Here is an 18,050-nt window from a genome sequence, read left to right on the forward strand (position 1 = left end):
CTCCTCACACACCCAACCTGCCCACCAAATTTCATCCAAATATGTCCACAACTTTTTGAGATAGCCTGCACACAAACAAACAAACAAACAAACAGAGGTGAAAACATAACCGCGTATCACCTTCGGTGGTGGAGGTAATAATTATCGGCACATTATTGACATCTGTAATAATAAATGTCAGTGTGTGTCAGTCAGTCTCCTCCATGACTCCAAAACCATGAAACCGAGCAGCACCAAACTTTGCATGCACACAAATGGAACTCCCAGGTGTGGTGCATGATTGAAAACTGTGTTTGGGTTAATTAAAACACCCCTTTTGAAGATAATTTAGGGGGTGCTCATCACAAAAAAAAAAACAACACAAAATAAGCCTTTCCAAGATGGTGGCACGCCATCTTGGTCAGCCCTATGTCAGCTCGCTGGGGTCTTAAGCCACCATTTTGTTTGGCCTGTTCAACAATGCCTTGACTTAGAACAGGCCAAAACAGTTTCTTAACGATAGAGCACTCAAATTTGTTTTTCACTTTCCTCACTCATGTCATCGAATGAATGATCTCACAAGCTACGAATCACCAGATACAACGCTTTTGTTGGTGCTACAGTTCTCAAATTAGGAGCTTGGAGTAATTCCATGCATTAGATGTCAATTTCCACGATGGACCGTCACAGACTAATTAAAGTACAGTGTGTTATAATCAAATTATGATTTCGGATTTGAGGATCAGATCTCTTGGACTAAATAAGCATCAAAATCTGGAGTGAAATCTGAAAATGTGAAGAAATTAGCGATGCTTTTGTTGTTTCGGGTGTCCCATTACCAATCAGCTTGCCATCACTTGCCAAGCCAGCCGTTCCTTATCAACAGTTTCGTTAGAGTGCTTAAGCCGCTTAGTGAGGGCTCTCTAAGCTGCTTGGAAATGGAACAAACCATGATTTCACCATTCTATTAACTTTCCTTTTGCTTAAATATTTGTAATGACTGTTGCACAACTTTGAGTGGTATTCTTCGATGTTTGTTCATTTGCACCTTTTCGTGTGATCTGCTTTCATTTACCATGTTATTTCACTTAATTAGGAGCTTGGAGTGATGTCATTTGTTTGTCATTTTCTTTGAAAACTTTTAAACAATCATTTTCTCACAAGACGAGCCTCCCATCATTTTGCTGACGGGTGTCATCAAAAGACATGTTGTACTTCACAAACATAACATTGCATACCTATCTGTGAGGATCACTGACAATATGGAAGATCACTCCCTGTATATACGGATAGACACACAAACCACCACCTGTCGAGAGGTAGGAAGGGATGGGAGTCTGGAGGGAGGGAGTGGGGAAGGGCAAGAGGAGGTGGGGTAGGAGGATCCAGGGGGAAGGGATGGGAGGGGGCAGGGGACAGGGTGAGACGAGGGACGGGTAGCAGTGGGATGAGGGAGGGGAAGGGGTGGGAGTAGAGACACAGTGTTGTCCGGCAATGCCAGGTACATTAGCTAGTATAATAATAATAGTCAGCAGATTCTTTTCAGACTGAAATTATAATTATAGGCTTTGAGCAGATGGGCCTCATTAACCCTGGAAGGCAACTCATGTAGGAAAAAGAAACTGAATCCAAATCTGTGTCTGCCTTGCGGTTCAGGTTATGAAACGAAAGGATAAGGGTTTAACGGGGTAAAGGCAGCAATCCTTAATAAATGAGGTGGCCTCTGCACTCATTAACTCATAAGCCACCGTTGGACAGGGTGTAGTATGGCATTTTCACCTCCTTATCAGAGTTACATGAAGCTTTGGGAGCAGAGGGTGGATGGACATGCAGGCAGCTGGAACATCTTGCCAGTAATGGGTGCATGGCCCTGATCTAAAGCAGAGGATTCTCTGATGGAGAACAATTGCTATTGCTGGAATCCCCCATTTGTTATAGACACTGCCAGAAAGAAAGCAATGGCAAAACATTTCTGTACATGCCAACAAAACAATCATGATCAGAAATCCAGGAGATGAAGCTGTGGTTCTGGATGATGAGCCACCACCACCTCCCCCCCCCCCAAGTTCAAAAACACCCAAATGGCTACTGGGGAAGAGCAAAGTGCTTTGATGAGTAGGACTGGCCATTATGATGAGACTGGATTAAAACCCGCAAGGAAATACAGTTGCTGAGGTTGCCAGAACAAAAAGTCGATCTCTCACCTTCTTAAACGTTCACAAAATTGGGCCATGGAATGTGAGGTCAATGAAACAGGGAATGTTTGATGTAATAAACTGAGTGATGGAGATGACACGAACTAAAACTTTCTGGGATAAATAAACTTAGATTGATTGGTTTGAGGCAGTTTCAATCTGACGATTACAAAGTGTTCTTTTCTGATCATGAAAACCTGTAAATGAAATGGAGTGGCAGTGATTTACAACACAAAGATGGCAGTGTCAGTGCTGGGGTACAACCCAGTCAATGATAGGTTAATATTAGTGAGGTTGAAATGACCTCCAGTGAACACCATCATCATCAAGATATATGCTCCAACTTCTGCAGCAGATGAAGAAAATGTGGAGGTAAAACAGATGCTGGAAGGAGATGTTTGAATCAGTATGGGAGACTGGAATGCAAAGATTGGAGAAGGAGGAGCACCAGGGATTGCAGGAAAGCACGGATACGGTTTTCAAAATGAGCCAGGTGAGTGGATGCCAGACTTGTGTGTGGAGAATGAGCTCATAATTGCAAAACATGGTTCAAACAACCTAAGTGCAGACTATACACATGGACTTTACCTGTTGGGAAATATAGAATAGAGATGAGCACATTCTAATAAATTAAAATAGAAGATGGAGAGGTGCTGTGCAATCTGCCAATACTCCGCCAGGTGCAGACTGTGGGATAGATCATGAATTCCCTGTGGCAAAAGCTATGAGTCAAATCGAGAGAGGTGAAAAAAAACAAAAACACAATTTAAAAAACTCTGATCAGACAGGATGTTGAAAATGTATCAGCAATCTATACGAGAAAAGAGATGCGTGTCTGTGTGTTTATCACCATTTTCCTCAGAGAGGGCCAAATAGATCTTCATCAAATTTCCAGAGGTTCATCGATGAGTGCCGGGGAGTGTTTTCGGCATAAAATTTTTTTTGAAAATCTTGGATTTATTTATTTATTTTAAATCGCTCTGTAGTGCCGAAGACTTTGCAGCGATGTGAAGGATAATATTAAATGATCCTCGACCCCATGCCTTAGTGGGTGGAGGAAAGTATTTTAGATCCACCACAAAAAAATATTTATATTGGTTCGTGAGCACCAGCAGTGAACACTATTTTCGTTGCGTCTGTGTGTCTGTCTGTTGGATTCGCTATATATGCTAGATATCCCTTATTGTCGGGTTTTCTGTGTGTATGTGTGTATGTGTGTATGTGTGTATGTGTGTATGTGTGTATGTGTGTATGTGTGTATGTGTGTATGTGTGTATGTGTGTATGTGTGTATGTGTGTATGTGTGTATGTGTGTATGTGTGTGTGTGTGTGTGTGTGTGTGTGTGTGTGTGTGTGTGTGTGTGTGTGTGTGTGTGTGTGTGTGTGTGTGTGTGTGTGTCTGCAACGCGAGACTCCACAGCACGAACCAGCGAACCAATTTCGATGAAACTTTGCCAACAGGTGCCATATGGTCTGGGAAGGTGCGCGTTTGAATTTCGTTGCCAAGCAACCATCCGTTGCTGTGCAGTGGCCGAAAAACCGCGTACAGTATTTTCAATACTTGTCCTTCAGTTTTGAATGTAGAGAAACGAGACTTCGGAATTAAACACTTCGAGATATTTAGAACATTTTACTTGAGCCGATTTTTGATTGAGGTTTTATTTTTCAAATGGTAGTCCTTCAAAAATCGGGTGTCTATTTACCGTCATTTAGGCGTTTATACAGTGTTTGGAAGGAACTACACCGTCGTTCCACCTTCGATCTCTCCTCGATCCAAACGTTATTGACCAAAGTGAAAAGGATCCAAAATAAATGGAATCACCGGCATTTCTGTCTTTGTGGATTTCTCATAATATTGTGACGTCCACGGGACTTGAACAGTCCCGCCAACGTAGAATGAGCCGAAACGATGGAGGCGGTTTATTTATTTATAACCCAAAGATGGCGGTTCTAATCGCTCTACCGCAAACGGGACAAGGAAGGTGGCACGAGTAGCTTTTCACTGAGTTGATAACGTTTATTTCTCTAACCAGAAATAACAAGACTCGGCGTGGGAAAAACATAGACAATTCCAATGAATATACAAATCTCAAACCCTCTAAGGCGCCAGGTACACACACACACACACACACACACACACACACACACACACACACACACACACACACACACACACACACACACACACACACACACACACACACACCCACACACACACACACACAAACACACACAAACACACACAAACACACACAAACACACACAAACACACACACACACAAAACGTAGCTGGTCCTGGTGGTCAGGCTGGCCCGTGGTGCGGACACAACAGTCCCTGGATTGGCGCCGGACGAGCTGGCGTTGCGCTCGTCAGGGGCAGGAGACACCGTGGTACTGTGGACCTCCTGGTGTCGGCCCAAGTCCGCTCACAGCCGCCAGGGAACCAGTTCTGGCGCCAAGTTGCGAGCAGGAGAGGGAGGCAGGTCCGCCTGCCGTTCGACCCCGTACTCAGAGCCAGCAGAACCCCAGAGCCAACCGAGCTGAGGCACGAAGCACAGCAGGGCCTCGAGACACGATCAAAACAGGATCGAATCAGCCCAACAAACAGCACGCTCCCAGCACAACAGCCTCCACCAAAACGGTTTTTCTGTCCCGATCTTCTTCCTCCTCGCCTTTTCCCCGAACAGAGCCTTTTTATCCTCGAGTCCTCGTCACTTCCAATCGAGCCGTTTTATTGGCCATCCGCCATCGCCTTCCGCCAATCGTGATCATGGGGAGGAGCCATCCGCAGCACTGTCCTGTGACGTCACGGCAAGCCTCCAGGGAATACTAAAAGGGGTTTACGCAGACACACTTACCCTAACCCGTGTCCCTATCTAATTACATGACAATTATCATTTCCCCCTTGAAGAAATGAACATTTACTAGACAACTTATCACCACTGAATTGCTACTTATTACATCGAGATCCTGGTACACTCGAACAGCATGGCATACCTAATTAAACATCCTAATTACCCTTTGAATGCATACCCCCCACTCAAACGTAACAATATGTATATTTATTTATCGAAAACGATTCCACGACCCACACACCACCTCAATTATTTATTTATTTACCGAAAACAATTCCACGATCCACACACCACCTTCAATTATTTATTTATTTACTGAAAACGATTCCACGACCTACACACCACCTCCAATTAATTATTTATTTACCGGAAACGATTCCACAACCCACACTCTGCCTCCAATTATTTATTTATTTACCGAAAACGATTCCACGACCCACACACCACCTCCAATTATTTATTTACCGAAAACGATTCCACGACCCACACTCCGCCTCCAATTATTTCTTTATTTTCCGTAAACGATTCCACGACCCACACACCACCTCCAATTATTTATTTATTTACTGAAAACGATTCCACAACCCACACACCACCTCCAATTATTTATTTATTTACCAAAAACGATTCCACGACCCACACACCACCTCCAATTATTTATTTATTTACCAAAAACGATTCCACGACCCACACACCACCTCCAATTATTTATTTAAAGTGGGAGTGGCGTAGGAAAGTGGGCGTGGCTTATGAAAAATAATGTATGGCTCAGGAGGTGTGGTCAAACAAGAGCATTGAGAGAAGTTTATCGGGTTTTCTGTCTGTGTGTGTGTGTGTGTGTGTCTGCAACGCGAGGCTCCACAGCACAAACCAGCAAACCAATTATTTTTCAAATGGTAGTCCTTCAAAAATAGGGTGTCTATTTACCGTCATTTTTTTATGAGGAGTGCCAGTTGGTAAAATACGCAATCGGAAAAATCTTGCCAGGCAGAGGAACAATTGTATGTGAACCAATACGTCTTGGCAATGAATCTTCGTCGGTGGATCGGTCAGAATGAAAAGCATCATATCCAGCGCTTCGATCCTAGCGAATCCCTCGTCGCCTACCGGCTTGTCTGTCTGTTTGTGACTCTCTCCAGAGCATTAGCTCCGTGACGTTTGATGCGACCTTGATGAAATTTTGACACAAGCTAGATATCATGGTCGAGTTGTGTCTTTTTGTATGAGGGGTGTCCCACGCCCCTTGTTGGTGGAGCCATGCCCACTTGAACTTTATATTTATTTATTGATTTATTTTCTCGATTTTTTTCTCGCAATTTCATTTCCCAGAAGCTGTGCGTAATGTCCAACAGTACAACATATAAAAAAATCCAATTTGATTTGGTCAATTTTGACGGAAGGGATAAGTAGGGCTTCCTCAAAAGCTTCCACTAACTCAATTGTACCTATCGTGGCATTGTTCAATAATTCCCGCGAACCATCGTCGCCTCCCGGCTAGTATATATAATTTTTGATTTCTTCAAAATGCCAACAGCACCGGGCAACACCGTGTACCCATGCTAGTCCAATATACAAAGCTCATTCAAACCATTGACTGACTGATATTAAAGATCGGTGCCTTCGGGTGACGTAGAATGCTGAAATTTTGCATGCCCACAGACATCGAAGCCAATACATCAGGAAAAATCACAGAGCCACCAGAAAGCATCTGTAAAGAAAAATATAAATGAAAAAAAATGCAGGTGAGCGACCCGAGACAATGGGGAAGCACGGTTCGTTTATTGTTTGCAATGTGTAAGCAAACCCCACTAGTATGCAATAATGGTTATTTAAAAAAACAAATAAAAAAGTTTTGCAGGCATGCCCTTGGTTGACAGAATGCCAAATGACCAGGAGACTTCCAAAATGATGTAGTCCGCCAAAATGATTGCGAACTTCTATCATGTGTGTACCTATAAATGGCTCACAAAGCTTCCAACGGAAGCGAGAAATGTTTGGGAAAGTATCTAAGAGAAAACTGGGGTCTGCACAACGACAGGGTTGGCGGGAGACGGTGTATCTGGTTTGGGTGCTTCTGAACACCGATGGGAAAGACATATCTTGGGCTTGTGAATGCATTGGGTAAATTTGAAATCAACTTCTAAAATGATATTTACTCTTGCAGTATTTAACGATGTATAAGTAGATACTGTTTTTCTCCCGGAAGTCCGGGCCTTGACTTGCACTTAGAATCGATTTATCTGTGGTCTAAGATGATGCTGACAATGATGATGTAGCTTGTCACCGATGCCACCGATGGTGGATGGAGGTTATGTTTTTACCCCTGTCTGTCTGTCTGTTTGTTTGTTTGTGAACAAAATATCTCAAAAAGTTGTGGACAGATTTGGACGAAATTTTGTGGAGAACTTGGGTATGTGACGTGGACGAAATTATTAGATTTTGGTGAAGATCCGAATCCGGATCTGGATCTGAGAATTTTTTTCAGTGATTCTTCACCATTGAGTGATTGGGCTAAAATGACGTATAGCAGGATATCTCAAAAAGTCGTGGACGAGTTTGGATGAAACTTGGTGGGTGAGTTGGTTAGGTGACAAGAACAAGCCGATTAAATTTTAGTTCAGGTCCAACTCCAGATCCGGCCCTTATATTTTTCTATACAGTACCACTATATGCTAACAAACATGTTGAAAAACTCTTTGTATTCCTAATTTATCCGAAAGGTTGTCCCGCAAAGTAGTTCAAATAACACTGCATACACAAAACAGCTCATCAGCATTCATGACTCTGGAAGTACTGTCGGCAGTGCAACTTTGTAACAGTGTAAGGGAGGAAGTAACACCTCAACTGTTATGACTACAGACAGTTTTGTTAATCTAGCTTTGTCTCATACTCCAAATCGAGTTACCTATAAATGAAGGAAAGAAAAATGGGGAAATTAGCCAATTCAACTTATAGTCCACATCAATATGCCAAAAAGTACAGTCATCGTGCTGGGTAGGGTGGGGGGGTGGGTTAAAGGGGAGTGAGAGCTGTGGAGGCTGTTATAAAACAGTATATTGTTTTTTGGTTCTGGGACAACAAGAGAAACTAGAATGGTACTTAGTAGATCACATACCAACACGAGGCTGGTAAATGATCTGGTATTTTCAGTTTCAATGCATAGGTGTGAGTCATGGACAGTGAAAAAGAAAGAAAGGAAGAAGATTGACAGTTTTGAAATGTGGTGTTGGAGACAAATGTTAAGCATTCCATGGACTTGAAGAACAAACAAATCGGTACTTCAATAAATGAGACCAGGATGTACATTCGTAGAGCTGAAGTGAATACAGAAACTGTCATACTTTGGACACATCATGTGTGCAGATAATGATAGTCTGAAGACGTCAACAATGTTGGGTAATGTTGAGGGAAGACTAAGAAGAGTCAGACTGATATGTGCTGGACAGATGGGGTAAAGGTTGCAACCACGCTGTCTCTGCCAGGGATTTGGGAAACAGTGCAGGATAAGGATGGCCTGAACCAGACGTCGGCCACGACATGACGGAACTGGATAACTAAGATTATTTACAGAGCTCAGGTGTATCACGACAAGTCGAGAAATGTTTCTCGGCTACAACTGATACCGAATGGGTTGCCCCTCCGACGTATAATACTCGAATAAAGGTGCAGGAATTTGGAATTTGTTCAGGGTGCCGGTGATAACTCGGCTATTCTTCACGCAAAACACACAGTGATATCTTTGAAGTTGACAAACAATCGGTGTTGGCAGACAGGTCCTTCAGATAAACGTCCACTCAATGAACGGTGCACACAGTGATGAATCAATTTATAGCTGGGTCAGCATTCAAACACAAGCAAGACCGCTCAAAGGTGAGTGTGCAAATCTCTCAGCTATTCTGCCAACCCCCACCCCCCCCCCCAAACAAACAAACACACACACACACACACACACACACACACACACACACACACACACACACACACACACACACACACACACACACACACACACACACACACACACACACACACACCAATGTTCAACATTGAAAGAGAGACATTTGGTGAAATGCACTTCGTTTTTTTGGGCTGAAAGGTTACCCAGAATTACATGTGCATAAAATATAACAATTTTACTTCACCCAATGGAATAGATCTTAATCGGAATAAATTTCACATCAAATGCACGCTCGTCTGCAGAATGCAAATCTACGTGCATTAAATTTTGTTTGAGATACAAGTATTTGAAACTGAAGCCCAAAAGGATGCATATCCAACGAGAAGAGCACTCGGTATAGCAAATACCTCCACCACTTAATGCCTGATCCACAATAACATATCGGGCCCATTACATCTTTGAAATACCATGCTGTACAGTACTACATCGTTTTTGGCCCCATCTCTCAATGGTGAAGAATCACTTCAAAAATTAAATAATTCTCGTATCCAGATCTGGATTCGGATTTTCACCAAAATCGAAACTACTCTTCCTTGTCACACACCCAACCTGTCCGCCAAGTTTCGTCCGAATACGTCCGCAACTTTTTGAGATATCCTGTACACAAACAGACAAACACACAGACACAAACAGACAGACAGAGAGGGGTGAAAACATAACCTCCTTCACCTTCGATGGCGGAGGTAAACATAAGGTATAAGGATCGATGGCTGCCATAATTATTGACTCTGCATTGACTGAGCTCCAACTTTGATTTGCAAACAACAAAATGCTGTCACATTTCAATGTAGGGCATGTGGTTCTCCACATTAAGCGGTGCTCTTCAAGCTACACCATAGTGCCAATGCGTGGAAGTCAAAGCATGCAAATTGTCCCAATCGTCTTGAGGAATAGAACAAATAGTTCTGTTGGAAGAGGGGCTGGCAGCATGTGAAGCAGGTGGGATGAAGCAGGGTTCTGAGATTGCGGAACTCGGAGGGAGTGTGTGCACAAAAATGGGCAATTCTTGGTCCATCAAGGAAACGGGAAGCTGGTGCTAAGCAATTTCCATGGTGCGAGGCCGTCAGAGCCCCGGGGACTAATGGATCCATTGGAGAGGCGTGCCAGACGCAGTCAGAATGCACAGGCAACTCGAGCCTGTGTGCGAAGAGTCATGTGACATGGACACCGAGTAGAAAGAAGAAAAATTAAACACAAAGTCAATTAGAGACAGCCTCAATCAAATTAAACACAACTCACGTAAAAAGCATTTCAGGTATCACTGACACCAATTACGTAAGGGGGTAGAAAGAAGAAAACAAAAGTCGATACAAGACCTGAAAGAGAGGAGAATTTAAGGCAGAGAGTGAAGGGTGGATGGGTAAGGAAGGAGTGGAAGGGAGGGTAAACGAGTTTGGAGGGGGGGGGGGATAACAAGGGAAGAAGCCTGAGAGGGCACATCAATATGCCAGCATTTTGTCTATGCATTAAGCAGGCCAGTCCCAATTGCCCTCAACAACGGCATGACTACACAAAGCAGTCAAAAGGATTGGAAATTAATGTTATTCTCACGCCACACAGAACTCTGTGGTCAATAAGAGATCGTAAGCACAACTCCATACGTAAAGGTGAAGGCCTTTTTACGTCCTGTCACCTCCCTCTCTTCCATGAGCCGCGGTCTTGCATAGAAAAAGATAATGGAGGCGGGTGGAGGGGTGTTCTCGGGAGAGAGAAATGTGAATGCTGGTGAGCTGCCTATAGTTATATGTGGCAGGAAATTGTTTCTCATCATTTCCCATGTGTTACGGTGTGTTATGTTACAGCAGCAATTTAACAACACGCCATGTGAAGATAGGTCATTGGTGAGTCACAAGTTAAAATCATAGCAGCACCGCTGTCCCTTGTATGAACATCTATCCATAAAATGAGTGTATGACATCATCATCATCATCATCATAGATTTGCCAGTCACAAGATGAACTCGCACCATCTGATGCACTTGGCAATCTTGTCATGTTACAAAAACAAAAATGCCCATCTCCCGACAGGGGTAAGCAAACATAAATTGAAGGACTTGCGCTGATCACAATGCGCCATCGCTTCTGGAACTGACAACATCAGCAGCAATCAAAGCGATATCTCTGCTGGCCTCGTTTTTGCCACAAATCCTTCTCTCAGGGAAGCTACGCGTCAAAGACGAGTTGCATCGTGGGAAATAATCCACATCAACGTTTCAAAACAATAGCATCAGGAAAGACCCCCTCGAATAACTGGTAGATTAAAATAGTGCATGGTCAAAATACATTAATCATATGGTTAACAACAACAACAACAACAACAACAACAACCATCAGCATCATCGAATGTTTAACAATATTTTCATGCTTCTTGTTCTTCCATTTCAAGTTTGATTTATTTGACAATTATATATCATTAAACTGCACCTTTTTACACGACGAGTGGGCGCGTTGGTCCATTGGACAAATTTTCATTGCTCTTCATGGCTTTGTTGCATACCCACCTGCTGTACTGATTGAGCATTAGCTTGCCTTTCACCGAGCCCAGATATGCTTTGGACCAGCGCGGGAATTTTACGTTCGTTATTATAATTATTCTTTCCCATCTTCTGAAACCCACATGTGGAGATAACCAGCACGAAACACACACACACACACACACACACACACACACACACACACACACACACACACACACACACACACACACACACACACACACACACACACACACACACACACACACACACACACACACACACACACACAGTTCATCATGTAAATGTACCAACTGGTTAACATTCTAAAGGCAAGACAGACAATCAAGACAATTGTTTCAATGTAATGTGGCAGCTGAGACCAATTCTCAGGCTTCCTGGCTCTTGCTGTGGTCCTGACACATTATTGTTGATGCATGTTAGCAGAGAGAGAGAGAAACCTTCACTACACTTTAGAGACTTAACTGTTCATTTGATAGCAATGGAAGGATACAGACAGAGCCCTGTCAACATAAAAGGAAAAAAAGATGAGAAAGGTCTTCAAGCTGCTCAAACGTTGAAAACACTTGGATTTGGGCATCCTTGTTCCATTTGATCAGAACCATTGCAGTGCAATTGAACTAATCAGTTTCTGGATACAACCTGCTACTAATGTCAAGTACTCGTACAAACACTGCGTGCTGCATGTCGCGTATAATCGTGGCAAAGGCGGTACAATCAGGCAAGTAAGCGTTCGGTGATCCGTCTCCATCACCACTGACCATTCATTTCTCAAAACTCATCCTCTGTGCATCCGGCACTAGTTTACACCTATGCTTTCATTCCTGTGAAGGATTTGCAAATGGAATGAACTCGCTGTGGCCCAAACTACAGAGGGATTTTCAAGTCCCCGTCACTGCTCATGTGCTAGTCCAGGATAAAACGCACAGCCATGGTAAAGGGACGTGAACCACTTTGGACAATACAAAATCTGGCATTAATCCAAGCAGGGGAATTCCTAGAAGGAAGATGTGCCTTCATGTCTCATGAGCCCTGTACACAGGGGCCTTCAAATGTGGATTTACAGCTGCGTGCAGAGCAAATCCAGGTGTCTGACGATTTAACAGACCTTGCTTCCACTAGTATCAGTGTATTCGCAGCATGCCCTTTGAGCTCAATGCACCAACGGCAACTTGGAACAAGAAAAAGAACAATCGGAGATGGCGGCCCCTCGCCAGGACTTGTTTTGTTAGGTGTATTTTGTGTGATGTCTGTGTACTGGTGTGTTTCGTAATTAACAACAGACATAACTGGAAGTCACTATAAAACTGCTGGCAGCGATGACCACATACAAAGACGGCCCGCTTTGATTAGACAATTGACCCTGACCCATGACGATTATTAATATTCAACTGAATTCAGAATGGGATTAAAATAAATTCAATTCAAATGAAATGGAAGACCAAAGTCCTGCATTGCAGTCATCAGAAGTAACCCAAACAAGCAGAGCAAAGAGGAAATCATCAAGAAGAACCTGTATAGGATTCAGGGTTCAGGTAAATTTAAATAAATATGACTGCCAGACCATGCGTCCGATCAGGTTGAAAATCAAAACATATGTTCTCTATCATGACTAGATCATAATTGTGAAGTTTCACGTTGATCAGTGAAGCGGTTCAAGAGAAATAATTTTTTTTAAGATTTCTCTCAATCCAATATGGCTGCCAGACCATGTCATTTATCAATTATTTATGAATACCATGGTATTTGCAAGGCTTGGGGAACATTTGTGTGGAATTTCCCCTCGATCTGTCCAGCCATTCTCGAGAAAATTTTTTTAATGTGTTTTAGGGTAAATCCAACATGGCTGCTAAACCATGTGACCTATGACATCATATGTATGATTGCTTTGTTCCTCATGGATAGGTGGTCATAAGTGTAAATTTTTGCCTCCATCTGTTCTGTCATTTTCGAGAAGACGATTTTTAAAGGTTTAAAAAAAAAAATCTAAAAAACAATATGGCTGTCGAATCACGTGACCGATGACGCCATCAATTTTTTTTCTTCTCTGGACCAATTTATCCCGAGATAACCCTCAAAAATTTTCATACTGATCGGATGCAGCATTCTACATATTCAATTATGACATCATAATGAAGGCGCATATGACATCATTAAAAAAATTACACTTATTCCCCATGAGGAGTACTTGCCATGTGCGACGTTTCAATTTTCTTCCATAGTGCGGTTTCAAAGATACAGAGGTCCATAGTTCTTCTGTTTTTTCCAACATGGCTGCCACACCACGTGACCTATGACATCATAATTTTAATTAAAACATTCTAATGAGTTGTCGCTCCTATGGTGAAAATTTTGTCTCAATCCGACAAGCGGTTGCGGAGAAAAACACTAAAGTTCTGTGAACACAATCACCAAATGAACAAGACAGACAAACAAATGGACAAACGGACCCAAATGCAATACCTTCACCTTTGGCCAGAGTAAAGGCCCTGTCACACCTTGACGATTTAGCCAGCGTATGCCGATGTATGAAAAATTTGTCTAAAACGCTGGAACACGTCGAATACGCTATGAGTAAGTTTTGTATACGTTAAGAGCACGCTGAAGCACGCTGGCATACATCGTAGTATGCCGAGCTCGTCGACAAATTTTAAGCATACTCAAAATTTTTCGACGTATGCCAGCGTATGACTTACACGTTGCGCATACGCTGGCCATAAGTTGTAGGCACGTTATGCGATCATTGACATACGTCGACACACGTTACTTGTAAGTTACTCATAAGTTGAAACATGTCGAGGTAATATTTAGCGTACCCGAAACTTATTTCTAACCTGTGAGTAACGTGCTTTGAACCTATGAGTAACGTGCCTCCAACGCATATTGACGTATGTAGACGTATTTGACGTCTTCCGGACGACCACAGAACTTACTGAACGTGTTTCTAGCTTACAGCAACCGTATAATGGCGTATTGGCAGCGTTTAGGGGAATTGGTATATAAAAATGGGGTTCACACGAGGAACCCGTCAGTGTTCCAGACTCCATGGTTGTTTTTTAAAATTTTTTATTTTTCTTCTTCGGTATGACGGTGATGTTGACACTTCGATTTCTAGTGTGGTTATAATATAATATAATTAAAAGGCTGCCGCTCAACAATTTAAATCATAACCGCACTAGAAATCGAAGTGTCAACATCACCGTCATGCCGAAGAAGAAAAAAATAAAAAAATAAAAAAACCTCCTCCCGTGAAGCCCATTTTTATATACCAATTCCCCTAAACGCTGCCAATACGCCATTATACGCCAGCTGTAAGTGAGAAACACGTTCACAGTAAGGTCTGTGGTCGTCCGGAAGATGTCAAATACGTCTACATACGTTGGAGATACGTTACTCATAGGTTCAAAGCACGTTACTCATAGGTTCAAAGCACGTTACTCATAGGTTAGAAATAAGTGTCGGATACGCTAAACATTACCTCGACGTGTTTCGACTTATGAGCAACTTACAAGTAACGTGTGTCGACGTGTGTCAACGATCGCATAACGTGGCTACAACTTATGGCCAGCGTATGAGGAACGTGTGAGTCATACGCTGGCATACGTCGAAAATTTTTGAGCATGCTTCAGCGTGCTCTTAACGTATACAAAACTTACCCATAATGTATTCGACGTGTGCCAGTGTTTTAGACAAATTTTTCATACGTCGACATACGCTGGCTAAATCGTTAAGGTGTGACAGGGCCGTTAAATCGTTGAGCGGCAGCCTTTAATAGGCTACACCACGTGATCGTAGGCGATACGCTGCCACGCTATGCATAAGTTAGACTATCGTAGGCATAGGTTGTGAACGCCGACAACAGGCTAAGCATTCGTTGGTATAAGTTATCTATAAGTTATCGAAACGTTCTGTGTACGTTACTAATACGTTATGCATACGTCCAACTCGTTATGAATACGCCCAAAACTGAAAAAAACATCAATAGTTCAGCGTACGCCAGCGTTTTACATACAATTTGATACGTTGCCATATGCTGGCTAAAACGTCAAGGTGTGACAGGGCCTTAATAAGGAGCTCAATGACCTCCACAAATATATATTTAAACTTTACATGGTACTGTGAAGAGCAAGCAGGTAGATAGGAAAAAAGACAACAAAAATATTCATTTCAATTGTGGGAAAAAATGTCTTCTACAGCTGTTCAAAGAAAGGGAAATGGGATCGTGCCAAAAGTTTCTGGAATAACAAGACAGAGCTGTTGTGAATGTAGAACCTGACCAAGGTAGATTGATTGCAGTGTATCCCAAAATGAAAACACACACACACACACACACACACACACACACACACACACACACACACACACACACACACACACACACACACACACACACACACACACACACACACACACACACACACACGATATTTCTGAGCATAACTATAAATTCGACCAATTTCATATTTTTGATTTCTGCAGGTGAGCCCTTGAAGATTTGAATAATGGATCATTACAATGTGCCAACACCAATTAAAAATGTTGACCTCTACTTTAAATATGGTAGTGTCGTTGTGCTTTGTTGCAGGGAGTGCATCAGTTGTAATGGACAACATTTAAAAGATGTAACTTTTAAGAAGTAGACCTGTAATAATGTATTGAGAATTTTGGAGTACAGGATTCCCATGATTGTACTTCACTTTAATTAAAAGAATGTATGATTTTATTGGACCACCTTTGTTGTATTACAAAACTAAAAGTGTCAAATAAAAATGGGATACTCTACATGTACAGTATGTGTCGAGTGTGTATAAACATACAGTGCCTATCGAAAGTGTACCACCCCTTTTCAAAATCTTCACCTTTTGTTGCCTTATAGCCTGGAATTAAATTGCATTAAATCAGACTTTTTCCACCTTTATTTACACATCGTAACCCACAACTTCCAAGGGAAAAACAAATTCGAAAAAATTTCAGAAAATTAATTAGAAATACAAAACTAGAATATCTTGGTTGGATAAGTGTTCACCCCCCTTATAATAGCAATTGTAAGTTAGCTCAGGTGTCACCAATCACCTTCAAAATCACACAATAAGTTAAATGGCCGCCACCTATGTTAAATTGGAGTGATTATGATTATCTCGGAATAAAATCAGCTGTTCCTGTAAGTTTCCTCTGCTGGGTAATGCTTTTCACCATGAGTACCAAGGAGCTTTATAAAGACCTCTGGGATAAAGTGATGAAAAGGCACAGATCAGGGGATGGGTATAAAAATATAAAAATATCACCCAAAGAAAACCATACAAATTGTGAAACAGGGACTGGCGTACTTGTAAAGATAGAAGGGAAAATGGATGGAGCAATATACAGGAAAATCCCACAGGAAAACGTGCTGCCCTCTGCAAGAAAGTTGAAATTGTGACGGAATTCACCTTTCACCATGCCAACGACCCGAAGCACAAAGCCAAAGCTACACTGGATAGGACTAAGCTACACTAAGGAACAAAACGATAAATGTCAATGAGTGGCCCAGTCAGAGTCCTGACATAAATCCAATCAAAAATGTGTGGCATGACTTGAAGAATGCTGTCCCTCAACGCTCCCCACACAACGTGACTGCGCTTGTTTTGTGCAAAAGAATGGGCAAATATTGCCCAATCAAGGTGTGCAAAGTTGATAGAGACCTATCCTCCAGACTCACAGCTGCAATTGCTGTCAACTGTCCAAGGGAGAGTGACCAGGTCTGAATATAAAATGATGATCTGAGATGAGGCTGTTGGAGAAAAGGAATGATTTTATGTCAACTGCAATGATGGGATCCATGACCTTGCTGATGATTGGAAGTGCAGTCAGCTAATTGGGCTGTAGATAAGGGGATCCGTTTTTTGCACTTTTTTGTATGCACTGTCAAGGCTCATATGAGAGCTAACACACAGAATGTACAACAACGGGAGCAGGAGACAAGAGGGCTGGGAGAGGGAATGAAAAAAGCGTGGAACAGACATGAGATCTGCGGAAGGGACAGGGATGGGTACACAGGGTAAACAAGATGGACACTTCGGGACATTCAGGTCCTTACACGACAGGAACTTTCAGGAAGGAAAGCAGGGAATTTGAAGGAGTTGAGTTTGGGGTGGATAAGCGGGGGTAGAACAGATCGTGGTTTTGGATGGGGGAAGATAAGAGATGGTGATGAACAGCCGTTTTGAAGACTGTGTACCCTGTCTCATCCCTCTTCCTTCTGCATATCCCATGTCTCTGTTCCACAGTTTTTTCATTCCCTCTCCCACCCATCTTGCTTCCTGCTCTCCTTGTTGTACGTTCTTCTGTGTGTTAGCTCTCAAACGAACCTCGACAGGGCATACAAAAAAAAAGTGCAAAAAATAGATACTCTAATCTGGAGACATGACAGAAGTAAATAGACACCTTAAATTTATTAATTTCATCTGTATAACGCAGTTTTACTCAGTGATTTGTACTAATATTCGACTGTTTCTTTGCAGAAACGAGGTCCTGGGTCTTGTACGACAATTAACTATGCCTCGATCCCAGGGAGTACACAAACTTTCCGA

General features: G+C 42.4%; 1 protein-coding gene across 1 annotated transcript in view; it reads right to left on the reverse strand.

Moving 5' to 3' along the window:
• Positions 1 to 18,050, reverse strand: part of PSMD1 (proteasome 26S subunit, non-ATPase 1) — a 294,517-nt gene that overhangs the window by 66,908 nt on the left and 209,559 nt on the right. The window lies entirely within an intron of this gene.

The sequence above is a fragment of the Eptatretus burgeri genome, chromosome 7 (genome assembly GCF_056783735.1).
Source record: "Eptatretus burgeri isolate ZD-2024b chromosome 7, Ebu_testis_v1, whole genome shotgun sequence".
Classification (NCBI taxonomy): Eukaryota; Metazoa; Chordata; class Myxini; order Myxiniformes; family Myxinidae; genus Eptatretus; species Eptatretus burgeri.